Source organism: Pan troglodytes, chromosome 20 (genome assembly GCF_028858775.2).
Source record: "Pan troglodytes isolate AG18354 chromosome 20, NHGRI_mPanTro3-v2.0_pri, whole genome shotgun sequence".
Taxonomy (NCBI): domain Eukaryota; kingdom Metazoa; phylum Chordata; class Mammalia; order Primates; family Hominidae; genus Pan; species Pan troglodytes.
The window spans coordinates 22389723-22416323 of NC_072418.2; the positions used below are offsets into that span (position 1 = coordinate 22389723).

The 26601-nt window shown below is 54.4% G+C and overlaps 1 long non-coding RNA gene across 1 annotated transcript; it reads right to left on the reverse strand.

Moving 5' to 3' along the window:
- Window positions 1-1793: 1793 nt before the first annotated feature.
- On the reverse strand, window positions 1794-19963 carry LOC134809089 (uncharacterized). The gene is made up of 3 exons (XR_010153775.1): window positions 19628-19963; window positions 4401-17560; window positions 1794-2285 (listed from the first exon to the last, which is right to left on the reverse strand). It is a non-coding gene; the product is annotated as an uncharacterized LOC134809089 (long non-coding RNA).
- Window positions 19964-26601: the final 6638 nt, after the last annotated feature.

The window sequence follows — 26601 nt, forward strand, 5'->3', positions numbered from 1 at the left end:
GTCCTTTGAAATACAAAAGTTATCAATTTTGCTGGGCATGGTGGTTCACGCTCGTAATCCCAGTACTTTGGGAGGCTGAGGCACGAGGATTGCTTGAGGCCAGAAGTTTGAGACCAGCCCAGGCCAACATTCCAAGACCCTGTCTCTACAAAAAATAAAACAATTAGTTGAGTGTGGTGGTGCACACCTGTAGTCCCAGCTACTCAGGAGGCAGAGGCAGGAGAATCACTGGGGGCTGGGAGGTTGAGGCTGCAGTGAGCCATGATTGTGCCACTGCACTCCAGCCTGCGTGACAGAGCAAGACCCTGTCTCACACACACACAAAAAGATTCATTGTATACTAGGCATTGATATTTTATTTATTGTTTTATTGTTTTATTTTTTGAGAAGGGTCACACTCTGAGATCACGCCTGAGCTGAGACTTAGAGTGAGGTTAGCCAACTCTTAGAGTGAGGTAAGGCTAGTTCTCCAACTTTAGCCCTTTTCCCTGTTTGCCTTTCTCTCTGCCATTACTGAACTGCTGGTCATGCCCTCCTCACCAATTTCTCTCTCTCCCTTTTTTTTTTTCTTTTTTGACAGAGTCTCGCTCTGTTGCCCAGGCTGGAGTGCAGTGGTGCGATCTTGGCTCACTGCAACCTCCACCTCCCGGGTTTAAGCGATTCTCCTGCCTCAGCTTCCCGAGTAGCTGGGATCACAGGCACACGCCACCACGCCTAGCTTATTTTTGTATTTTTAGTAGAGACGGGGTTTCCCTCTGTTGGCCAGGCTGGTCTCGAACTCCTGACCTCAAGTGATCCTCCCGCCAAGGCCTCCCAAAGTGCTGGGATTACAGGCACGAGCCATCGCGCCTGGCTGATTTAGGAACTCTTTAAAAAATGTTTAAATAAAACATTTTTGTATTGTCTTTTTTTTTTTTTTTTTTTCTTGAGGCAGAGTCTTGCTCTGTCGCCCAGGCTGGAGAGCAGTGGTGCGATCTCGGCTCACTGCAACCTCTGCCTCCCAGGTTCAAGCGATTCTCCTGCCTCAGCCTCCCGAGTAGCTGGGATTACAGGCATGCACCACCACGCCTGTAATTTTTGTATTTTTAGTAGAGATGGGGTTTCACCATGTTGCCCAGGCTGGTCTTGAACTCCTGGCCTCAAGTGATCCACGCGCCTCAGCCTCCCAAAGTGCTGGGATACAGTACAGGTGTGAGCCACCATACTCAGCCAATTTAGGAACTCTTTCTAAATGTGGTAATACAGATACCTCAAAGCTAAAATAATATTCCCAAGCCTTTAACTTTTTACTTGATGGAATATTGTGTCTCAGCAGAATATTGAGTTGCCTTTCTTTTTTTTTTGAGATGGAATCTCACTCTGTTGCCCAGGCTGGAGTGTAGTGCTGCAATCTCAGCTCACTGCAACCTCCACCTCCCCGGTTCAAGTGATTCCCCTGCCTCAGCCTCCCTAATAGCTGGGATTACAGCCACGCACCACCATGCCCAGCTAATTTTTGTATTTTTAGTAGAGACGAGGTTTCACCATGTGGGCCAGGCTGGTCTCGAAGCCCTGACCTCAGATGATCCGCCCGCTTCGGCCTCCCAAAGTGTTGGGATTATAGGTGTGAGCCACCGCGCCCGGCTGAGTTGCCTTTCTTCTCAACTAAAAATAGGCCTGTTTGTATCACCTTGGCCATGCCTGTCTACTCTGTATTTTGATTCAAATCAAACTATCATAATAGTTATGCTAATTACACATAAGGTAAAGACAGGGTTTAATAAATTTGTTTATTATATCAGTTATGTGATCTATATAATTTCTCTTGTCTCTACTTCATTTTATATTCTCAGCCAAATGCCCAGTAGTGGTTTTATCTTTTTGAAGTGTGAGATTATCTCCCCACTTCTTCCAATTCTCCTTTCTTCTTTCACTCTTTTTTTATTTTTTATTTTATTGCTTTTTGTTTTTTGTTTTTTTTTTTAGAAAGGGTCTCCCTCTGTCACCCGGGCTGGAGTGCAGCATTGTGATCGTTGCTCATTGCAACCTTGCCTCAAGCGGTACTCCTCCCTCAGCCTCCTGAGTAGCTGGGGCCACAGGCCGGTGCTCCCACGCCTGGCTAATTTTTTCATTTTTGTAGAGATGGGATCTTGCTATGTTGGCCAGGCTGGTCTCAAACTCCTGGCCTCAAGTGATCCCCCCCCCCCTCCGCCTCCCAAAGTTCTGGGATTATAGGCATGAGCCACTTTACCTGGCCCCAAATGATGGCTTTCTTATTCTTTCATTTCTTCAACGTGGATAAAGAACTAAAACAAAACAAAACCAACAAAGAGGGGAGAAGGGAAGGAAAGCATGTTAATTTGCTGCTCAAATGCCCCCCGATGTGGTGGTCATGTCAAGCTGACTTAGTGTGTTTTTGATCTGTCACTGGTTTCCTTTGAGCACTTCCCTACTTTCCGGCCTAACATAAGATGATGAACATGAGATGTTCCAAGCTTATCTTGTATTTTCTCTGCTCCAGCCCTGGAACTAGCCATTTTTCTTAGAAGCAGGGGTGGAGAGCACCCTCCCCCCATGCACCTTCACTAGGCCCCAGTGGGAAGAACTGCTGCCCATCTGCTCAGATGTGGTGAAACTAGCAAAGAGTCTCCTGGCTGCCTGCGGAGAGTCTCTGTATGTGGTCCTCAGCCCAGCCTGGGGGCTCCTGGGCTGGCTACCATGCTGCCTCTACTGTGTCTCTAGATCCAGGCTCTGCTGGAAGAGCCCTGGAAGGCCCAGCAGAAGGGGGAGCCTGTCCTGACAAACATCCCTCTGTTCCTCTGGCTCCAAGGCTCAGGAATAGGGCCAGATGACATGTCCAGGTGGTGCCAGGACCCCTCACTGTCCCCTTGGAGATGGGCCCAGAGAGCCTTGTGGGGGCACCTGGAGCCTGAGGCTGACCGTCCCTCCCTGTGTCCTGGATGAGGAGCCCTGTCCTGAGAAGACCCCCAGGGGCTGGCCTGCGGGCGCAGCCACAGGAAGGGGAGGGTCTGTGGGCTGAGTTTGGGCGGGGGGCATTAGTAGAGGACTTTGGGCACTGCGTGTCAGTGGTCTGATCAGCGGGGGCCTTGTCATTAGGAACCTGGTCAGGGGATGGGTGTGGTGGCTCATGCCTGTAATCCCAGCACTTTGGGAGGCCGAAGCGGGAGGATCGCTTGAGCTCAGGAGTTCTAGACCAGCCTGGGCAACACGGTGAAACCCCCTCTCTACTAAAAATACAAAAAGTAGCTGGGTGTGGTGGTGTGCACCTATAGTCCCAGCTACTCAGGAGGTGGAGGTGGGAGAATTGCTTGAGCCCAGGAGATCAACTCTGCAGCGAGCCAAGATTGTGCCACTGCACTCCAGCCTGGGCGACAGAGTGAGCCCTGCCTCAAAAAAAAAAAAAAAAAAAAAAGTAAAGTCCAAAAACAAAACAACAAAAAAAATAGGAACCTGGTCTGGGAGGGTTGGTTAACAGGGACTTGGTCATCCAAGGCCTGGTCAGTGGGGGCCTTATCATTGGGGAACTGGTCAGTGGTACCTGGTCAGCAGGGACTGGGTCAGTGGGAACTGGTCAGCTGGCTGCTGGGTGACCTCAGGTAAACAGTTTGTCCCTGACGCCTCCTTGCCTCCATCCCTGAGTCACAGACCCCCAGAGGTCTACTGGGAGGAGGAGGTGAGAAGGTGAGTTGAATCCAGGCCTGCCCCTTAGACCTAGCACTTTACATACTACCTGAGTCCCCCAAGGGAGGGGCCAGCTCTCTGCCCTCTGCCTTCAGCCCTCTGCCCTCAGCCCTCTGCCCTCAGCTCTCTGCCCTCTGCCTTCAGCCCTCTGCCCTCAGCCCTCTGCCCTCAGCTCTCTGCCCTCTGCCTTCAGCCCTCTGCCCCTACTCTGTCTGCATCCCCAGGACAGACCCATGTGGAGAGGGCAGAGACTGAGGAGCACCCATGGATGCTCTGATGCTGACCATGGGCCCTAGGGTGACAGTGATGAGGACGTGGGTGTGCACGTGAGTGTGACACACACACTCACACAGGTGTTCACCCACGCGGGATGCTCACATGCACAGACACATCACACATACTCAGGTTGACAGTGCAGGGGGTGGAGGACGCTGACTCTCGGCCCTTTGTGGGTGCTGTGACCCCAAAATACCACCATGCCAAATGCCCACCCGCCTGCCTCTGTGTCACGGAGCAGTCAGAGGCACGCCAGTGTCTGTGAGTGCTGGGCACGTAGGGCTCTTTTCTAGGCGAGAGGCACATCTCCGAACAGCTGCCAGATCAGACTCAAGAGCATGACCTGCTCTCTGCCTTCCCTGCTGACTTGGGGACAGTCACTGCCTGGTGGGTGATGCTGGTCTCTGGGCAGCTGCCAAAGAGGGTCATTCCTGGGCACTCACCAGTGCTTGTTCTGTGCTGACCATGTACACGGTTGTCTTGTTCATCCTCGTGGTGACTCCAGGGGGTGGGTGCTGTCCCCAAGTATACCCATTCGACAGGTGAGACATCTGAGGTTATAAGGGCGGTCACTGGTCCAGGAACCCAGACGTGACCCTGGGCCATGCTCTCACCCCTGCCCTGTGCTGTGTGGGACTCACTCCCTTACGCGGTGCCCCTTATGCCCTCGATCCCAAATCTTTACAAAATTTTTGACAGCAATAGGACAGAGCCTGGCCTTGGAAGAGCCCCTGTGGGTGGGGTGGAGGGTGGTCTTCCATCCAGGTCTGTGTCCTAAGGTGGGTCCCTGCAAGAGAAGATCTCATCAACCCAGACTTTGGGTGCAGTCAGTGGGGGTCGCTGTGGGACCCACTGGACATATGGGGTCTCTTGTCTGGGAGTGGGGTGGGGAGCCCTCTGTCCTTGGGCAGTTGTGGAAAATGATGGCGCCCCGGAGGGTTGGTTGGAGGGTGATGATCGTTCCTCCTCTTCACCGGGAACTGGGGCTCTTCCGCACAAGGCCCTTTCTCTGTTCCTTTACAGGCCTCGCCCTTTCTTTGTTCCGAATGTTCATGGGAAGGGACCCTCTGGAGTTCTCCAGGACCAAGTCATCAGAGTTCTCATTCTTTCTCAGTGACCCCGGAACACGAGGGTCCTTCCTGTATTGACAGCTCAGAACTTGGGATCCACTGTCCCTTCACCTGAGACATCTTCATGAGCAGAGAGGCTGCGTTGACCCCAAACCAAGCACCCTCCCGTTTGGCTGATGTTATTCTTGAAGCGGCTTCACTGGCCAGAGGGAGTGGAGATGGGGGTGAAACGGAGCAGTCACGAGGTGTCTTGTTCCCTGTAAGAAACTGGGCATCTTCATGGTCCCTGCGTGATCCCAGGAGGCTGAGCATATGGAGCTCTCTGATCCCTGACCCCAGTCTACCTGCAGGTGTCTGAAATAGCGCACCACAGGCCCCTCACCCTCAGCAGATGGACACCGTTCCTCCCTTATGTGCCTGATTCAGGGCATTTAGGGACAATGGGCGTCTGTGTCCAGGTCCCCCTGTTCTCAAATCCTCAGGAAGAAGCCCACCTCTGGCTGGGGCAGGGACTCCAGAGACCCCAGCAGGCATGGGGACCCTAGATCTGGCCCGTTTTCACCCGGAGCGGTGGTGGCATGGGGTTCACCTGGCTGGCGGCGTCTCAGAGTTGGGTGGAAGCGGTTTGGGTGTTCTCTGAAGCACCCAGGTGCAGTGTGGCCTTTGGACAATGTTGTCTCGCAGGATGGACATGGAAAAGGATTACAGCTGCCCTGCTCGCGCAGGAGCGGGACATCATTGACAAGTGTGAGCAGGTCCGGGTCGGGCTGTTCCCTCGAGGGAGGCGAGGCCACCCATCTCCAGCTGTATCCTGGTTGGAGTGTCCTGGGCTCCCTCCGGATGCAGGGCCAGGACCAGCTGCTGGGAACTTCATGTCCCCACACCCCTCACCTCGGCCCCCTCACCCTGAATCCCCTCTGGGTCACAGGGATGCTGAGCGGAGGCACCTGCAGACGTGGGGCCTGAGGATATTGACAGCTACAAAGTCACCGATCACCTCGGGATTCCGCAGTGAGTCCTCTGTTCCCACCCTCACCACCCAGGGATGGGTTTTTTTTTTAGAAAGGCCTCACTGAGGCAGGACACATCTCCCCAGCTCGTGCCAATCTCCTTTCTAGCGTAGAAACTCCTCCCCTGTCAAAGTCCTTTAAATGCTCAAACTGCCTGCTTTGGATTCTTATTGAACTTATACTCCACCCTGTGGTACAGGGGCTAATATGTTGGGCCTTTACCACTTCAGCCCAGGTTCGATTCCTGGTCAGGGAACCAGTGCCACTTGTCTTAATTTGCATGACTCTTTACCCTTTGAGAGGTGAACCCAGAAAATCCGTGACAGGTCTCAGTTAATTTAGAAAGTTTATTTTGCCAAGGTTGAGGATGCACCCGTGATGGTCTCAGGAAGTCCTGATGACATGTGCCCAAGGTGGTTGGGACACAGCTTGCTTTTTTTTTTTTTTTTTTGAGATGGAGTCTCACACTGTCACCTGGGCTGGAGTGCAGTGGCGCGATCTCAGTTCACTGCAACCTCTGCCTCCCAGCCTCAAGCAATTCTCATGCCTCAGCCTCCTGAAAGGCTGGGATTACAGGCACCCACCACCATGCCCAGATAATTTTTTGGTTTTTTTTTTGAGACGGAGTCTCGCTCTGTCGCCCAGGCTGGAGTGCAGTGGTGCGATCTCGGCTCACTGCAAGCTCCACCTCCCGGGTTCATGCCATTGTCCTGCCTCAGCCTCCCAGGTAGCTGGGACTACAGGCGCCCGCCACCACGCCTGGCTAATTTTTTGTACTTTTTAGTAGAGATGGAGTTTCTATGTGTTAGCCAGGATGGTCTCGATCTCCTGACCTCGTGATCCACCAGCCTCAGCCTCCCACAGTGCTGGGATTACAGGCGTGAGCCACTACGCCTGGCCCACAGCTTGCTTTTATACATTTTAAGGAGACATGAGACATCAATCAATATATGTAAGAAGTACATTAGTTCTATCCAGAAAGGTGGGGACAGCTCAAAGCAAGCCCCCACCCCCTGGGGGAGGTAGATGGAGGCTGAGAGATCAGACCTTGCGGGGCACTTGGGGACATCAGGTGGGACAGGCCCCAGGTGCACCCTCAGTGCACTGGGCAGGTCTCAGGATCCTGGCCTGGTAATGTGGTCACTCCCTTGAGGACTGCTTTTGGGGCCCAGTCACCCACCCTGGGCCATACACATCCTTTCTCAGGACTGGACATTCTCAGCTCCTGCAGAGGGCACTGCCTCTAGCCCAGGAGGGGCAGCCCTGTTGTGTAGCCCAAGCCCATGCTCTACAGGACCCTAGTGGTCCCTGCCCCACCCACACACCCCTCTTCTCCCAGGTCCTGTCCCTTCACAGGCGTCAGCCCACAGGGAGACCCTCTTCCTACCTTCCCTGTGTGTCTCCTGGGCTAAGACCAGGGGTGGGGTGGGGAGAGACACGGCTGGTCCTTCCCTAGGACTGCTAGGGAAGGAGGAGGACAGCTCCTGGCCCAGCACGGGCCCTCAGCTCTGTCTGGGTTGCCTTACAGTGAGACAAAGCTGCCATCGATCAGTGCCCTGGAGGCAAAGGTAAGACCTGCTGCCTGAGAGGCTGGTCCAGGGACAGGAGGACTTGGCAGGTGGTCAGCAGCCCGTGGGCACCAGCGATGGTGAGTGGGAGAGACAGGCTGTCCCTGGGAGGGGTGGCAGTTCCTGCTGGACCTGACCCCAAGACTCTGTCCCCATTGGTTGTTTGACCAAACTCCAAACTGAGAACCGCAGTCACGGCTCGGGGGTTGCTGTCTGCTTGCACCAGGACCCCACCTGGAGGCTAGTACTTGACCAAAGTCCGGTGTCTGTGGCCTGAGGATGGCATGTCCCAGGTCGTGAGGCCAGGTCACAGACGCCTGTTCAGTCAGAGGGTCTCAGTCCCCGGGGCCTGCCCTTTCCTGGTTCTTTTTGTGGTTCAGTCCCGTCAGGGCCTCGGAGCCCAGGATACAGCCTCCAAAGGCTGCTTCAGGAAGCCTTGGTAGCTCCGCTAACTTCTGGTCATAGTTGACAGCAAAGACGTCAGGAGATGAGAGGCACAGAGAAATGGCTCCAGATGCTTCAAGACGGGCAGGGATATAGGAGTGGCAAGGAGGTGACATGGGGAGGGAGGGCCCCCGTGACCGCTCTCTACAGAGTCGGGGGATGGGCTCCCATGGCTGGGTCCTGGCACTGCCTGTCTCTCAGAGGGTGGGTGACACACTGTCCTCACCCTGGACAGCAGGTCTGGTCACCAGCTTTCCTGTTTGTCCCTGCAAACCTCAACTTGCTGGAGACAGTGTGATGCCAGGGCATGAGCCAGCACTATCTCAGGGATAGGGACACCCCGTGGCAAACCGAAGGAAGGAATAGGTCAAGATGAGAATTCATAACTCTGAATCGTGGGAGGGAGGCCTGGTGCTAGGTAAACTGCACATCCCCTGAAAAACCAACAAGTCAGAGACTGGAGACTTCCAGAATCCTCAGGCTCCGATCCTCCCTGGGGCTGCCCCAGACCCTGTTTCTTCAGAGTGTTCTGTCCCAAGTTGATAGACAGCGTGTATAAAGACATTCTCCATAGATGTGGGGCCAAGTGTGGTCACACTTCCTGGATGTCGAGAAGGTGAAGGCCGAGAACTGGTGGAAATACGAGGTATGACCCTTCCGAAGTCAGCCAGAGGAGGACAAACAGGCCAGGCTGTGTTGAGAGCCCAAGCCTCCAGCTGGAGGGAACGCAGAGCCTGGGTTGAAGGTGGAGGGGGCGTGGTCAGGTGGACATCCTGGGCAGAGACCGTGATGCCAGCACCAAAGGTGAGCTGAGCTCCAGGACTAGTTGGATTGTAAGGAACCAAGCCAGAGGAGGAGCTTTCTGCAGAAGGAAACCAACCTTCCTTCCTTCCTTCCTTCCTTCCTCCTTTCCTTTCCTTTTTCCTTTCCTTTCTTTTCCTTTCCTTTCCTTTCCTTTCCTTTCCTTTCCTTCTTTCCTTCCTTCCGGGCTGCCTGTGGACGACTGCCGTGTGGGGCAGCGAGTCTTCTCTCTGTTCAGAGGCTGCTTCCTCTTCCTGGCCCTGCCCTGGAGGTCGTGAAGATGAAGGGAAAGAGGTCCCCCCTGGAACTTCCACCAGATCAACCTGGATGTCAGCCATACACTAAGAAACCACATGATGTTTTGGCCACAATGCAGTGTCAATTAAGGCTTGCAGGGCTGGAGAGTCCCTGGGGAGATGGCGTGAACCAGAGGGATGGGAGCTTCACCAGAGCAGAGGCAGGGGTCACCCAGGAGGGGTGACAGAGCCACCAAAAGCTTTCCAGGCCCAGGGAGCAGCTAGCACAATAGACTGAGTGCCTTCCTGGCTGCAAGCCCTGGGCCTGGCTGGGATATGTGGGGCCGGAGCCCAGGTGGCTCCTGAGGAGACAGAGAGCAATGAACAAAATCATGAGAAATGGTGGAAAGTGCAGTAACCTACGGGAGGGCGGCAGGATGAGGGGCTCGGGAGCCTTCCCAAGCAACACTGACGACACCAAATGCCGGGACGATGTGCGGCCCCGGGGACCTTTGTCCCTGCCAGGTGGGAATGCGACAGGGCACAGCCCCTTTGGGAACCCGTTGGGCGGCTCTGCACGAAACTCAGTGGACTCGCGCCACATGTCCCAGAAGATTCTCAGAGACTGATCCCACTGATTTGAAAACTGATGGCCATGTAAAACCTGCATGCCACGTCCACAGCTTGATTCACCGTCACTCACAGTTGAAGGCCACCAAGACAATCTTCAACCCGGGAATAGTAAAATCCACTTTCACCAAAACATTTCATAAAACTCAGTGACCCTGAAGAGCTCACTGCTTATTCTGCGCATCATCTGGACCTGGAATTGGATTCCTTGTTGGAACACGATAGAGAGAACAAAACAGCATCCGTGTGAACCCAAACCCTCTTTTCTCTCTTTCCTAGGCTGCAGCACGTCTTTCTTGTCCTGGTGGCATATTGCACCTAATCCCATGAGTATTCCCAGGCAACAATATTCCCGGGTCACATTCCCATATTCATAGGCACGGGTGTCTTGGGTAGGGGGTGTCATTGCTTCTTTAAAATTCAGTATCTGACACCTACCAAGACGCAGCCGGTAGGACTCAAGCTCGCTGTTGGCTTGAATATTCAAGCAAGGCAGGGAGGGAGGGTCTCAGAGGGGTCATGCTGAGATGGAGAGGGCTCAGGCACAGACTCCTGGTCTGACCTGAGCCTGACCCCCAATCTCAGAACAAGAAATGACACCCTCCTCCTGGGCTTGCCCCAAGGTCCAGGAGCTGGTCAGTGTCCCAAAATGGTCCTCCCAGGAGGCATTTTTGACAAGTTGCCAAAGTACCTGATGGACGTCACTCTTGTCACGAAATGAGTGTGGATCCCGTGGAAGCTGTTTCTTCATTGGAAAACTGGCAGGGATCCAACGTCCCCTCCGCCCGAACCCCACTGGAGCGCAGCAGACAGGGAGGGGGTTCCTGAAGTGCCTGCTCCCACTGTGCCCCCAGCTTCCAGATCACTCCTGGAGGGACAGCCACTGAGCTGGCTCCATGGGCTGCACACCCAGGGTCTGGACCCAGCCTCCCTCTCATACCTGGCAGGCAGCCCCTGGGTCTTCCCAGGACCCTGTATGCGGTGGGCCCCCAGCCCGCCCTGTTGGCCAGCCCAGCTCACAGATGCTGTCCCAAGCCTGGCACGGTGGCCTCCCTGGCCTGGCATCTGAGGGGGAGGGACATCCACGGTCCTCTCCTATGTCCTCTCGGGCCATGTGGGCTTGGACGCTCGCTACAGGAGTCTCTCTGGACTCCTTGTCAACTGAGACGTGCGTGACCTGCTCAGTCCTGACACCCAGTGTCAGGAGAGGGGTGAACAGGCTGCACCCCAAATCCCACAGGGCCTGTGGCAGGCCTCCTCAATGACATCAGTCCTCTCAGGTGACCTCAGCCCTCCCAGGTGACATCCTTCCATGGTGACTCTGACTCTTGCAGGAGCTGGGCTACTGCAGGGCCATGAGCTGCATTGCTGCCACTCTTCTCTATCTGCCCAGAAAAGATACCTTCTGAGTGGTGGCCCAGCTGCTGGCTGGTGAGAGGCACTCCTTGCAGGGTAGGTGGACAGCTGCCCATGGGGACTCACACAGCCAGGCCTGGGGATGGTCACCCTGGCTAGATGATCCCAGCTTCCAGGCAAGGAGCCTTCCTTGTGTCCCCAGCTCATTTGGAGCCTCTAGGATGTTGCCTGCTGTGGGTCATGCAGGAGCCTGGGACTGGATAGGGACCCCCACACCCTGAGTTAGATGCCTCTCATCCCCATCAGCAGAGGGCATGACAGCCTCCCTGTGGCTACCTTCTGTATCCCGGAGGCTTGGTCCTCCAACCCCGACTTTGCGCAGGCAACGCTCACCTCCCTGAGGGTCCTCCTGCCTCCTGGTGGCTGACTGTGTTCCTAGCCGTCCTCATCACCCTCAGACAGGCAGATGAAACCCAGACAGTAATGCTTCCTCATCGCATGTCCCCTAGCCTGACCCCATGAATGTCCAGAAGACAGTAATGCACCCCCAGCACCCACCCCGCTCACCCTGCTGGCCCCTGCCTGCCACGTTCCTCCCTCTTGGCCTCCACGGCAGGCCTCTCCTCCTAATACCTCAGCTCAGGGCCCCACTGGGCAGCTCCTCCCGCCAGGATCCAGGGGACATTCCTGCCCCTCCTCCCCTGGGCCAAGGCTGCATGCTGGAGGGGCCAGATGGGAGGGTGGGAGGCCTGGGGGTCTGAGGACCCCTGCCAGTGCCAGCTCTTCCAGCTGACGGCTCCACGTCTTGGGAGCAGGCTTTGATTTTGTGATAGGTTGTGGGCTCTCAGGATTCTGCAGTTCAAATTGTGCCAGGCTCCAGAGACTCTAAGCCCACCCGGGACACGTGTTATGGACATCATCCCCGAAGCTTATGAGGACTTGGTGAGGAGACGGTCCCCTTGGCTCTTCCCCAGAGGCTTGGGGATCAGGGGTAGAGGGAGGTTCTGGCTCCTCCTCATAGGGGGTGAGAGGTTGAGTCCCAGCAGGGGCCAGACCTGGGATGTGGGGTTCTCCATGGGATTGTAGTTGGGTTTCCTTTTTCTGCTCTGGAGAAGGCAGAGGCTCTGGGACGGGGACTGGGCTCTGGCTGAGCTGGGCTAAGGGAAGTGTGTCCACCGAAGGTCCATGCGGGGGGCAGGTGTGGCGGGGTGCCCTGGGGACCGCCCAGTGTTCTGTCCCTCAGGGAAGGGCTGCAGAGGGGCCTGAAATAGGGATGTTTTGGGGGCAGCCCAAGGGGCCCTGAGCACCTCTGCTCCTCCCATCAGGACAAGGATGAGCTGCATGCCCAGAATTCCACGTTTACACTGGCTCCTCTGGTGCTTTAAATGGGGGTAATGAGGCACTGGAAACTCCCAGTCCAGGGACCCTCCTGCCCCGCACTGCTTGGCTCCCCCAGCCCAGGGGTCCGGCTTCCCCAGGAGGACCTGGCTCACCCCCACCCAGCAGGAGGCACAGGCGGGTCCCCACAGGGCACACAAGCCAGGCAACACCTGAGAGGGGGCATCGTACAGCAGAGGCCAGGGCAGAATGGGCCAGGTCTCCACTTGGAAGAGCCCGGGGAAGTCCAAGGCCCTGGGGAGCCCCTCCCTCCAGGAGCTACATCCCTGCTGAGATGAGTCCCCTCCATGAGGAGCTGCAAGACCTCTTCTGACCCAGCCTCATGGTGGCAGCTCATCCCATGGGGACGGGTCCCTGGCACTCCAGGGGACTGAAACCACAGTGGGCCCTGCTTGGGCCACCAGCTCCCAGCCTGGAAGGGCCAGGTCCTCTCACACCTGCTGTCCCCACAGATCCCCTTCGGGTTCAGCCTGAAGATGAAGCATGCAATAATGGCAATGGCGCCCACGGCCTTCGAGGTTCACAGAAGCAAGTCCCCCTGTGTCTGAGGTTTCCTGGGGAACTCATGGGACACAGCCTGGCTGGCCTGAGGCCTCTGTCCCCATGACCTTCTGCTCTCATCAGAAGGGATGGCCAGGGATGGCCAGGCCTGGCCTGAAGGGCTGGGCAGGGCATAGTGAGTTCTCCCAGACCCTGAGCCCACCCTTGAAATGAGTGATCCATGTGAAAGGTGGGAGTGTGGTGGGAACGTCCCTGCCCGGGCCTCCCCCGGCCATGGCCTCCTGTGCACAGCTGGACCCCAGGGTTGGCCACAGAAGGACCCAGTGCTGCTCAGTGGGAGGTGGCAGTGTTGGAAACGGGGTGTGGGCACCAACCCCTTCCAGGAACCCCTCCCGGCCTGATGCCCTTCCTGTCCCTTGAGCGACCATGAACCTGTCCCAGTCCACCCTGTGGGAGGGAGTTCTTTCAGGACCAGTGCTCCCAGGCCTGGGCCCTGGAGGATGCCACAGTGCTCAGGCACTTTGAGGCCTTTGTGGGGGAACTGATGAGCCAGTGCTGGGATCTGCCACCCCCTCGTGGGCTCCAGCACCAGGTCCCCTCTCCCAAGTCATCCTCTGGAGCATTCGATAGTGGAGAGGGCCCCGGCCCCACCAGCCCTACTACCTGGCCCTTCCTCCTGCACCTCTTTTTCTGCCTTTTCCTCCTCTACACTAAGCAGCTTCTGGGCAGGTGCTGAGCGCATATGTACTGGACATGCTGCTCAGACAGGCAGGGACTGGAGAAAGAACCCTCAACGCCCCCTATGCTTTTTACATCCTCTCTCCTCTGTGCGAGCTCCCTAACCACCATCCCAACATCAACAGATGCTGAGAGGAGCAGGGGCCGCTCACTCCAGAATGCCCCTCCAAGGACGTCAGGGCAATAAGCCTTGAGCCAGGGGAAAAAGAGAATCAGTGTCACTGACCCAGAGGACTTGGGGAGAGGACACGGATAGGAGCCCTGGCCAGAGCCAGATCCAAGAGTTCAGCCAGGTGCAGGTGTGGGAATGGTCCCGTCCAGGCATGGAGTGGACGGTCCTGGAGGGCAAAGGGGGCCCCGTGCCTGGGACCATCTCACCCACTGTGGAGATAGTGTCTTGTGTGAGGTGGCAAGGGGGCTAGGTGACAGCCAAGGCCTCTCCCACCTGGTTCTGAATCAGGGCTGCTACCCAGGCCACACAGCCCTGGGATGAGGAGGTGAAGGAGGAAGTCTGGAGCCAGCCTGAATCCTAAGCCACTGCCCCAGGAGTGACGTGAGGTGCCCCAACAGCTCCCCGTGCCCTGAGGGATCCACACACCTCTTGCTCTGTGATCAGCAGCCTGCAGGGGTGTCCTCAGAGTCAGACTCAAGAAGCCACACAGGGATGCTGAGGACACCAGAGACCCAGGTCTGTGGGGCCCAGCCTTGTGAGGACTTAATGGACTTGGAGGAGAAGCTGACCGCTCGCATCTGCTATTTTTTCAGCCAAACCCAATCGAGGGTCCTTGGCACCCAGGCCTCTGTGAGCATACCCTGGCATTGAGCCCCTCTGCAAGGGAGATGGGCTGGCCCGCCCCTGCCTACCAGCTTAGCTCCAGGGGCCCATGCAGCCAGCCCCCTACCCCGGAATGCAACCCTGGTCCTCTCCCACCCTGACCTGGCTGGCAGTCTCCAAGACTGAGGCCCAGGGGCACGAAGGAGCTTCCAGAAAACTCAGGGCAGCAGGTTGCTCTCTGGGGATCCTGAGGGTTCAGAATGGACCCATGCATTTTCTGAACTCCCTCCCGAAGCTGCCCAGAGACTTGGCTGTCAGAGGCCCGTGGTTCCCATTGTAAAATTTTGAACAGGGATGCTGTGCTCCGTCCCTTCCACATCCACCCTACACAGCCCCAGGACCATCAGTGGGGACCAGCCCTGCAACCCCATCTTGGCCACAACACCAGGCCCTGCTGGGCCCCATGAGAACTGAGAGGCAGGTCCAGAGATAAGTCCCTTGCATGGGGGCACTTGCATCGGACCCCTCTTGGTGGGCAATGACTAGCATGGCATGGAAGGAGCCAGGGCAGCTCCCAGCCAGTTGCTCTGCAGCCCCAGATGGCTCCTGGGCCTTATGAAGTCCTTCTCAACAGGGAAGCTGGTCCCTTTCAGGCTGCCAGAGGGAGGGGTGAACGTGGCGTCCTCCCAGCCCTGGCCAGCCAGGAGCATGCCCTGTGGCCTCTGATTTGACTTGTTGGACAGAGTCCCCTCCCAGGGCACAAGTCCTAGGTCCAGAGGGGCCCGGCCTCAACCCCAGCCCTGCTTGGTAGGGGAGGGCACCAGGGGTGCCATGGGCCTTTAATTGCAGCACGGATGGCCACGCAGGGGACATGGCACACCTCACCCGGTTGTTGTACCATTTCAGGTCAGAGAACCCCGGCAAGAACTTGCTGCAGGAACACGAGGTGCTGAGCCTGTGCGGGAGCAGGACATCAAGGGCTGCTCAAGAGCGTCCATGGCTACAGTGACTGTGGCCTCTTCCCAGCCTCATCTGTGTCATGCAGGTGATCTATGACTCCAAGCTGGGACTGGCAGGTGATGGTGGCCCCAGCATCTCAGCCACGCTGCCAACATGCTGTCAGGAGGCTTCGAGGCCATGCCCGGTATGCTGCCCACCTCCTTGAGACCCCTTCCTGACACTTTCCAGCCGGTGCTACAGCCGCAGCACGTGCCACCACTGAATACCTTTCAGCAGCCGGTGCAGGCTTCAGACGGCAGGCGTGCCCGACAGCCGTGGCCTCAGCAGCTCTTTCGTGGCAACCAGGACAGTCAGGGCAGTGATGAAGTGACGATGCCGAGGATCACAAGTGGGATGGCAGCCCCGTGATGGTGGATGAGCGGTGTCGCTGGTAGTGCACTGGAAGGAGTAGGGGTTCTCCTGCCACTTGAGGCCATAGAGCCACAGAGCCACGCACAGCTTGTCCCCGTCCTTCACAGAGCCCAACGCCTCGCCAAGCACAAGGCCTCCCTGCCTGACTTGACAAGTGGGGAAGCAGTTGAGACTGCGCCTCATGGTGGCCAAGCTGTTGCCACGACGGGGGCTCAGGGAGCCACTGAGGACCAGGTGTGAACCGCCACTAGGCTCATCCAAGGGCATGAATAGCGTCCTCTCCTGCAAGCTGGTGACCATGCACAGGCAGGTCCCAGTGCACGGCGCAACAAGCACTTGGACTGGCTGGATGCGTGTCTGGTGACATTCCTGGCTATGTCTGTGCCCCAACTACCTGAGAAGTGGGCCACGAGCTGCTTCCAGGAGGACTTCATCTCTAAGTATAGGTAGAGCACGATCTGCGGGATGAGCTACACGGCCGGCCGCCCAGTGCTGGCGCAGTGCCACGTCCTCCAGCACTTCCTGATGTGCCTCAGCAGCACCGAGAGAAGGCCTGGAAACAAGGCAAGAGGAAGGCCTTCTGTATGGCACAGCACCTCTTGAGGAAAGAAAATAAGAAAACTGCCTCCGATCCAAGCAGAGCAGGTCAGCGAGAAGGTGGGCATCACTTGGGGGAGTGGATGTGGGTATCGAAGATGAACACTGGATACGTGGCCTGGTCATGGGAGGTGGGTGGTGCGAGAAAGGTGACATGGTGGGTGCCAGCTCGTTCCTGACCCTGAGCACTGCACCACCACTGCCCTCGACCTGCAGGAGGTGGAGAGCATGATTGACAGCTTCATATGCTTTCTCAAGAAGGTGGATGACGGCGCTGCTGCTCAGCCACAGGGCATGGAGTTCACGGCAAGCAGGTGAGGGGCTTTGAGAAGGAGCATCAGCAGGGGGCCAGCCCTCCCACGGCCTCAGCCAGGCTTTGGAGTGGGCCCAGCAGGCCTTCTGGGTGGGCCTGAACCAGCCCATCAACCTTCACCGGAGGTGCCTACAATACCATCGTCAAGCTCTTCCCAGATTGGCCCAGGCAGGACCTGGATTCTGTCTCGTACCTGTTACTGCTGTCCAAGCAGCAACGCATCAAATTCCCAGACATCCTCCACGTTCACAGAGGAGCTCTTACCAAAGTCACGGGGAGCAGGAGACTCGTGGGAGGAGGAATGATGGAGGTGCGGGAGCTGATGGCATTCAGGAGCGCGGGACACGAGTTCTTTGGCCACTTTGGCTGAAATTCACCATCTCCATCCAATTCGAGGGAGAGATTTGAGATCATAGATGCAGCACTTTTTACCAGAGCAATACATACTTTTCCAAAAATCGATCTAGAATTTGAAAGCAGCTCTTTATAAAGATGAGAGTGTTGAGTGACTGGATGTTGGGTTGGGGACTTTTTCCAGTTCAAGGATAATTTCCACAGCAGAATAAAAACTGCTATCAAAGAGCCATGGCCAACTATTTGTGGTAGTACAAGGATGGTTTTGTGCTCAACTGAGGCCAGTTTAGAATAGAGAATTATGTGGGAAATAAACAGAGAACATGGTGATGGAACCACGTGTTGTAACTTCGTAGGCATCCATACTATGGAAGTTCCTTCCTTCTCTCCTTCCTGCTGTCTGTGCCTCCTCCCAGCATCGGGCATCTCCACGTCCTGGGCCTGTGCCGGGAGAGATATAAAGGACACCATTGGCTATAGGCTGGAGGACTGGCACGGTCAGGGGAGCCCATGAAGTCAGAGTGGCCCCTGAGGCCCAGTCCTGGGATGCAACGCCTCGCCTCGCCCCGCCCCGCCCTGCCCCGCCTCGCCTCACTGAATGGGCCCTGCCCAGCCCCTCACTGAATGGGCCCTGATGACCAGGACCCCACTGAAAAGTCCCCCCGATGAGGCACCACTGACCAGGCCTTACTGACTGGGCTCCCTCTGACTAGGCCCCGGCTGACCAGGTTGTCACTGACCAGGCCCCACTGGCAGCTGCTCCACCCCCCAGCCAAGCCAGGCCCCCACTGATTGGGTCCAATGATCAGTCAGCCAGTGGCCAGAGCTGCACCGACCAGGTCCCCGCTGATGAGTTACTTATTAACCAAGCTCCTGGAAACCAGGTTCTCACTGACCAGGCACAAGACCCCACTGACTAGGTCTTCGTGACAAGGCCCTCGCTGCCCGGACTCCACTAACTAGGCCTCATGAATGAGACTTTCACTGATAATGTCTTTGCTGGTTATGCCTCCACTGTCCAGGCTTCCAGTCATCATGTCCCCTTGGGCCACGTCCCTCCTGACTGAACAGGCCCACACTTGAACAGGCCCCCAATGTCTATTCCCCGCACTGACTAGGCCCTCACATCCAAGTCCCACTGACCTGATATTCTGGCCAGGTTTTCACCGACTAGGTCCCACTGCCAGACTCTAAGAACCAGGCCCTACTGGCCAGGCCCCCTCTGACCAGGTTTCTGCTGACAAGAACCTGCTGAAAGGTGTTCGCTGAGTAGGTCAGTCCTAACCAGATCATCCATGATCAGGTCCCCACTGATCATGTTTCCACTGACCAGGCCCAAAAGGACTAGGCCCCAATGACCAGGCCCATCACTGAGCAGGCGCTGCTGACAAGGTCCCCATAGAACAGGCCCCCATTGTCAGGCCCCCACTGACTGGGCCACAATGACTATGTCTCAGCTGACCAGGCCCTGATGATTAGGTTTAATGGACAAAACCCTCGTTGACCAGGTCCCACTGGCCAGGTCCCCACCGACCAGGTCCCCATAGATGAGACTCTGAGTTACCAGGACCCCACTGACCAGACCTCTACAGACTAGGCCCCAATAACCAAGACCCACTGACCAGGCCCTCACTCACTGGGCTCCAACTGATGAGATTCTGACTGACCAGGTCCTTAGTGACCAGACTAGTCATTTTTTGACTAGGCCCCACTACCCAGGACCCCAATTACCAAGCCCCCACTAACCAGGTCCCAAGTCACCAGACCCCCACTAACTGTCCCAACTGACAAGGCCCCCACTGCCAAGGCTTCCACTGACCAGGTCCACACTGACCAGGCCTCAAGAGATGAGGCCCGACTTACCAAGAACCCACTGACCAGAGAGACCTCCACTGACTGGGCCCAACTGACAAGGGCCCCACCGACAGGGACCAACTAATAGGGTTCCAACTGACCATGTTTTTACTGACCAGACTTTACTGAACAGGCCCCACAGCTCGGTATCCAGTGACCAGACCCTCACTGACTAGGTCTCACTGTAAGGCCTCAAGTGACCAGGCCTCACTATCCAGGACACACTCATGAGGCTCCCACTGCCAGGCCCCCACTGATTGGGCCCAACTGACGAGGCCCTCACTGACCAGGTCCTTAACTGATGAGATTCCAACTGACCAGGTCCTTAGTGACCAGACCTTTACTGACCAGCCCCTACTAACCAGGACCCCACTGAACAGGTCCCCACTGACAAGATCCCAGTTGATCATGTCCCCAGTGTCCAGGTTTCACTGACTAGGCCCCACCAACCTGGTCCCCTGACAAGCCTCCAACTGACCAGGTCCCCACTGACTGGGACCCAGCTTACGAGGCCCATTAGCCAGGCCTCACTGACCAGGGCTCCACTGACTGGGCTCCATCTGATGAGGTTCTGATTGACGAGGTCCTTAATGACCAGGCCTTTACTGAGCAGGCCCCACTACCCATGGCCCCAGTGACCAGACCCTCACTGACCAGGTTCCACGGCCAGGCCTCCAGTGACCAGGCCTCACTATCCAGAACCCACGGATGAGGCTTTCGCTGCCAGGCTGACTGGGCCCAACTGACAAGATTCCAACTGACCACTTCCTTCACTGATGAGGTCCCAACTGACCATGTCCTTAACTGACAAGGTTCCACCTGCCCAAGTTCTTAACTGATGAGGTCCCAACTGACCAGGTCCTTAACTGACAAGGTTCCACCTGCCCAAGTTCTTAACTGATGAGGTCCCAACTGACCAGGTCCTTAACTGATGAAGTTCTGACTGGCCAGGTCTTTAATAACCAGACCTTTACTGACCCATTAACCGGGACCCCAATGACCCAGAACTTTACTGACCAGGCCCCACTAGCCAGGACCCCAATGATCAGGCCCCACTGACCAGGCCTCAATTGATGAGGCCTCAACTTACCAGGACCCCAGACGACCACTGACTAGACCCCACTAGACAGGACCCCCTGATGAGGCCTCCACTTCTAGGCCGCCACTGACTGGGCTATACTGACAAAACCCCCAATCAGACCTCCAGTGACCAGTCCTCACTGTCCAGGACCCACGGGTGAGGCTTCCACTGCCAGGCCTCCACTGACTGGGCCCAACTGACAAGGCCCCCTCTGTCAATGTCTCCACTGACTGGGCCTTAAATGACGAAGTTCTGACTGACCAGGTCCTTACTGAACAGACCTTTACTGACCAGGCCCCACTAATGAGGACTCCAAAGACCAGGCCCCCACTGACTGGGCCTCAACTAATGAGGCCCCCAAAGACCAGGCCCCCACTGACTGGGCCTCAACTAATGAGGCCCCCACAGACAAGACCACAGTTGATTATGCTCCCGGTGGCCACGTTTCACTGACTAGGCCCCACTGACAAGTCCCTCACTCACTAGGTCCCCATTGACCAGGCCCCAACTGATGAGGCCTCAACTTACTAGGACCCCACTGACCAGACCTCCACTGAGTAGGCCCCACTAGCCAGGCCCCACTGATAGGCCCCCCAATTCCAGACCCCGCTGCCAAGCTCCCCACTGACCAGGTCCCTCCACTGACTGATGAGGTTCCCACTGACCAGGTCCTTAATGATCAGACCTTTACTGGCTAGGCCCCACTACCCAGGACCCCAGTAGCCAGGTCCCCACTGACCAGGTCCCTACTGAACAGACCCTCACTGACTGGGCCCCCATTGTCAGACTTCCACTGACTGGGCCTCATTGACCAGGTTTCCACTGACCAGGACCCCAATAACTAGGTCACACTCACCAGGCCCCCACTGACCACATTTCAGCTGACCAGGCCCATGCTGACCAGGACACACTGGTGTAGCCCCAAGTGACCAGGCCCTCTGACCAGTCCTCTCTGACCAGGTCCCCTCAGACCAGATCCTCACTGACCAGGCACCTGCTCACCAGGCTTCCTCTGACTAGGTCTCCAATGATTGTGTCCCCATTGACCAGGCCCCCACTGACCAGGTGCTATTGACCAGGCTGCTGCTGACCAGGTCAGCACCGACCAGACCGCCACTCACAAGGACCTATTCGCCAGGCCCTGCTGACCAGGTCCCACATGACCAGGTCCCACATGACTCCACTGAATAGGTTCCACTGATGTGGCACCAATAACTCAGCTATATTAGTGTGTTCTTGCATTGCCATAAAAAAACACCTGAGACTGGGAAATTTATAAAGAAAAGAGGTTTAATTGGCTCATGGTTCTAAAGGCTGTACAGGAAGCATGATGCTGGTATCTATTGGGCTTCTGGAGAGGCCTTAGGAAACTTTCAATGATGGTGGAAGGTGAAAGCGTAGCAGGCACGTCTTTGCTTTTTTTTTTTTTTTGAGATGGAGTCTCGCTCTTTCGCCCAGGCAGAAGTGCAGTGGCGCGATCTTGGCTCACTGCAAGCTCTGCCTCCCAGGTTCACGACATTCTCCTGCCTCAGCCTCCCGAGTAGCTGGGACTACAGGCGCCCGCCACCGTGCCTGGCTAATTTTTTGTATTTTTAGTAGAGACGGGGTTTCACTGTGTTAGCCAGGATGGTCTCGATCTCCTGACCTCGTGATCCGCCCACCTCAGCCTCCCAAAGTGCTGGGATTACAGGCGTGAGCCACCGCGCCCGGCCACAGGCATGTCTTACATGGCTGGAGCAGGAGGAAGTGTGGGGGGAGGTGCCACACACTTTTAAACAACCAGATGTCATGCAAACTCTCTCACAAGAACAGCGCTAAGGGGATAGTGCTAAACCATTAATGAGAAACCGCCCCATGATCCAATCACTTTCCACCAGGCCCTACCTCCAACACTGGGGATTCCAATTCAACATGAGATTTGGGCGGGGACACAGATTCAAACCATATTGTTCCACCTCTGGTCTCTCCCAAATCTCATGTCCTTCTCATATTTCAAAATACTACCGGCTGCGTGCAGTGGTTCACGCCTGTAATCCCAGCACTTTGGGTGGCCGAGGCAGGCAGATCCGAAGGTCAGGAGATCGAGACCATCCTGGCCAACAAGGTGAAACCTCATCTCTACACAAATACAAAAAATTAGCCAGGCATGGTGATGGAGGCCTGTAGTCCCAGCTACTGGGGAGGCTGAGGCAGGGGAATCATCTGAACCCAGGAGGCAGAGATTGCAGTGAGCTGCGATCGCACCACTGCACTCCAGCCTGGTGACAGAGGGAGACTCTGTCTCAAAAAACAAACAAACAAACAAACAAACTACCATGCCTTCTCAACAGTCCTGCAAATATTTAACTCATTCCAGCATTAACTCAAAAGTCCACAGTCCAAAGTCTTATCTGAGACAAGGCTAGTCCCTTCTGCCTATGACCCTGTAAAATAAGAAACAAGTTTGTTACTTCCAAGATACAATGGGGGTACAGGCATTGGATCAACATTCCCATTCTAAAAGCAAGAAATTGGCCAAAAGAAAGGGGCTACAAGCCTACACAAGTCCAAAACCCAGCAGAGCAGTCATTAAATCTTAAAGCTCCAAAATAACTTCCTTTGACCTCATATCCCACATCAAGGGCGTGCTGGTACAAGGGGTGGGCTCCCAAAGCCTTGGGCAGCACTGCACTTGTGGCTTTCCAGGGTTTAGCACCTGTAGATGCTCTCAAGGGCTGGCCTTGAGTACTTGTAGCTTTTTCAGGCTGAGAGTGCAAGCTGCCAGTGGATCTACCATTATGGTGTCAGGAGGACAGCGGTTCTCTTCTCATAGCTCCACTAGGAAGTGCTCCAGTGGGACTCTGTGTGGGGGCTCCAACCCCACATTTCCCCTCCACACTGCCCTGGTAGAGATTCTCCATGAGGGTTCCACTCGTGCAGCAGGCTTCTGCGTGGACATCCAGACTTTTCCATGAATCTTCCTAAATCTAGGTGAAGGTTTCCAAGCTTCAACTCTTGCACTTTGCACTGCAATGGTAGTGCAGGTCCACTGAACCATCAAAGACCAGGTACATGCCTCTGCCTGCTGTTCTCAACTCATCCACCAGTGTGGAGCTGTCATCCCACCTTTCATTACGGTCATCATCGCTGCCCTGGCTGGCCTGGCTGCCACCAGAATTGCTGAGGCGATGACTGCAGGTTCCCCAGTCCCCGGCTCTGGAAAGCCTGCACTGGCAGCTGGAAGGCCCCTGGTGGTGGCACTTGTTGTGGCTGCAGCAGCAGCTAGAGGGCTTTGGGAGGCAGCTTTGAGGAGGTGGGTACCATGGTGAGAAGGGCCTTGAAGCCTCTGGGTGACACATTGCCCTAGCAGGCTGGGGCACCAGGGCTGCTGTCACTCACCAGGCCTGGCCTAGGGGCAATGGAGTGAGGCCTTGTCTCTAAGAAGCATCTGCATGACAGAAAACATTTCTATACTATACGTCTGATAATGCATTAATATCACAAATGTATAAAAACTCAAACAGTCCAACAGCAAGAAAACAAATACTATAAAATATTAGCAAGGGACTTGATATAGACATTTCTCAAAGAAGACATGCATATGAGCAAAAAGTACATGAGCAAAAGCCCAAGTTCAATAATCATCAGAGAAATGCAAATTAAAACCAGAATGAGATGTCACCTCACATCTGTTAGAATAGCTATTTCAAAAAGTTTGAAATGCACTGAGTCTGGATCTTTAGTATCTTTATTTCACTACTTCTTCTAATGTAAGGATTTGGTTTGTTAGTCTTCGATGTGTCTTTTCTTTTTTTTTTGAGATGGAGTCTCACTCTGTTGCCCAGGCTGGAGTGCGGTGGCGTGATCTTGGCTCACTGCAACCTCCAACTCCCGGGTTCAAGCAATTCTCCTGCCTCAACCTCCCGAGTAGCTGGGACTACAGACTCGCACCACCACGCCCAGCTAACTTTTGTATTTTTACTACCTCATGATCTGCCCACCTTGGCCTCCCAAAGTGTTGGGATTACAGGCGTGAGCCACCGCGCCCGGCCTCTATGTGTCTTTTTATGGTTTTCAGTAAAGTTTTATGGTTTCACATAGGCCTGGGAATGTCTTCTAAGTCGATTTCATGGCACGTTTGCTAATGTGGATGGAGGCTGATTCTTTGTTATTGTTACTATATGTTTATTATTAGTATAAAGATTCAAGATTTATTATATGTACAATGTGCATTTGCTCAATTTCCTGAATGTTGTTAAACAGTTTTTGTTCTGAAAGTTGAAATCGATTACCCTGCTTTTCTATTTGTACTCATGGCCTCTGTGGATAACTACAGTTCAAATTCTTTGACTTACATTCTTTCCTGTTTCCTCCTCTTCTCTCTTCTGGTCCAGGCTCAGGCATCCCTCACAGTGATAAATGGGAGAGGCCTGGCCGGCCCTTGTCTTAGACTTTTCTTTATTGAAACACTTCTGATGTTTGCTGTTGATTATGATGTTTGCACAAATATCTTTGCTTAATAAGAATTTTATTTTTGCCTTTTCCCTTCCTTCCCTCCCTCCCTTCCTTCCTTCCTTCCTTCCTTTCAAAGCATGATCTCTGATGTTTCTTAGGCTGGAGTGCAGTAGCTAGTCACAGGTGGAATCATAGCTCACTGCAGCCTCAAACTCCTGGGCTCAAGCAATTCTCTCACCTCAGCCTCCTGAGTAGCTGGAACTGCAGTCATGCGCCACCATTCCCAGCCAGAAGTTTCTATTATCCTATTTGGTATTCTTAATCATCACATATTTTATTCAAGGATATACTAAAGTGATTACATATTTTTTCTACTTTAGTCTTTTGATCAAATAAAGAACCTAAATAATTTATTTTTTGAGACAGAGTCTTGCTCTGTCACCCAGGCTGCAGTGCAGTGGTGCCATCACAGCTCACTGCAACCTCTGCCTCCTGGGTTCAAGCAATTATCCTGCCTTAGCCTCCTGAGTAGCTGGAACTACAGGCGTGTGCCACCACACCTTGCTAATTTTTGTCTTTTTAGTAGAGACGGGGTTTCACCATGTTGGTCAGGTTGGTCTCAAACTCCCGACCTCAGGTGATCTGCCCACCTTGGCCTCCCAAAGCATTGGGATTACAGGCGTGAGCCACTGTGCCCAGCCTTGATTTTATTTTTAATAGTAAAATGTACTTGAATAGTTTTTGGCGTAATCTGGTAGTAGAAATACACAAGATATCACCATTAGATACTGCTAATCAAACACTTAAAAGGTGCAAGTATCTGGGTGATTTTGTATACAATCTGGGTCTTTTTGTCAGACTAACGAGTATAATGAGATTTGATATTTGCTTCTGATGTTGCTGGACAAACTGGGTAAAGAAAAGGATTAAGTCAGGGATTCCAAGTTTTTAATACAAGTACTGCATTAATATCCTAAAAATTTATATGTAGCCCCGAAGAAGATACTTAACTCCTGCAGCTTCAGGGCTCAAAATGCTGAAAAGAAATCATAGCATCTCATCCCATAACTGGCTGAATTACAACAAAAATTAAATTCCCAGGCTTGCAGGATGCCTACTTTTAAAGTGGGGGTATTCGTTTGGAAAACATTGGATATTAAAAAGTTAAAATGAGGGCCAGGTGTGGTGGCTCACACCTGTAATCCCAGCATTTTGGGAGGCTGAGGTGGGAGGATCACCTGAGGTTGGGAGTTCGAGACCAGCCTGGCCAACATGGAGAAACCCCTTCTCTACTAAAAATACAAAATTAGCTGGGTGTAGTGGCGCATGTCTGTAATCCCAGCTACTCAGGAGGCTGAGGCAGGAGAATCACTTGAAGCCGGGAGGTGGAGGTTTCGGTGAGCCGAGATCGCACCATTGCACTCCAGCCCCTGGGCAACAAGAGTGAAACTCTGTCTCAAAAAAAAAAAAAAAAAAAAAGAAAGAATGAAATGCTGGATCTTCATTGGTTTGCTATAAAGTGATTCAAAAGCTTTGAAAGATTTGAATGATAAAGTGTATTTTTCCTTTAAAACATACTCAACTGAGGAAGATCCAGGAGATACACCATTCATCATAACTGTGAGACATACATTTGTGAGAGGAGTCCCAGTATCTCCGAAGAGCTTGATCACCACACTTCTCTGTAGGACAGAACTTACAATGAAGATTGTTGCCACCGAAATGAAAAATCTAAATGCATTGGTTATAACCGGATCTCGGGACTGCAGGATTTAAGTGGCAGCACTCAACTGCAGCTGTGAAAAAAATGGTGGGAATGGTTATTTAACAGACTGCAAAGTCAAAGCAAGCAATAAGAATAGTTTGACTCATGGGCTTCCTAGAATTAGAATAGAGGGCGCAGTGGCTCATGCCTGTAATCCCAGCACTTTGGGAGGCCGAGGCGGGAGGATCATCTGAGTTCAGGAGTTTGAGACCAGCCTGACCAACATGGAGAAACCCCATCTCTACTAAAAATACAAAATTAGCTGGGTGTGGTGGTGCATTCCTGTAATCCCAGCTACTCGGGAGGCTGAGGCAGGAGAATCGCTTGAACCCGGAAGGCAGAGGTTGC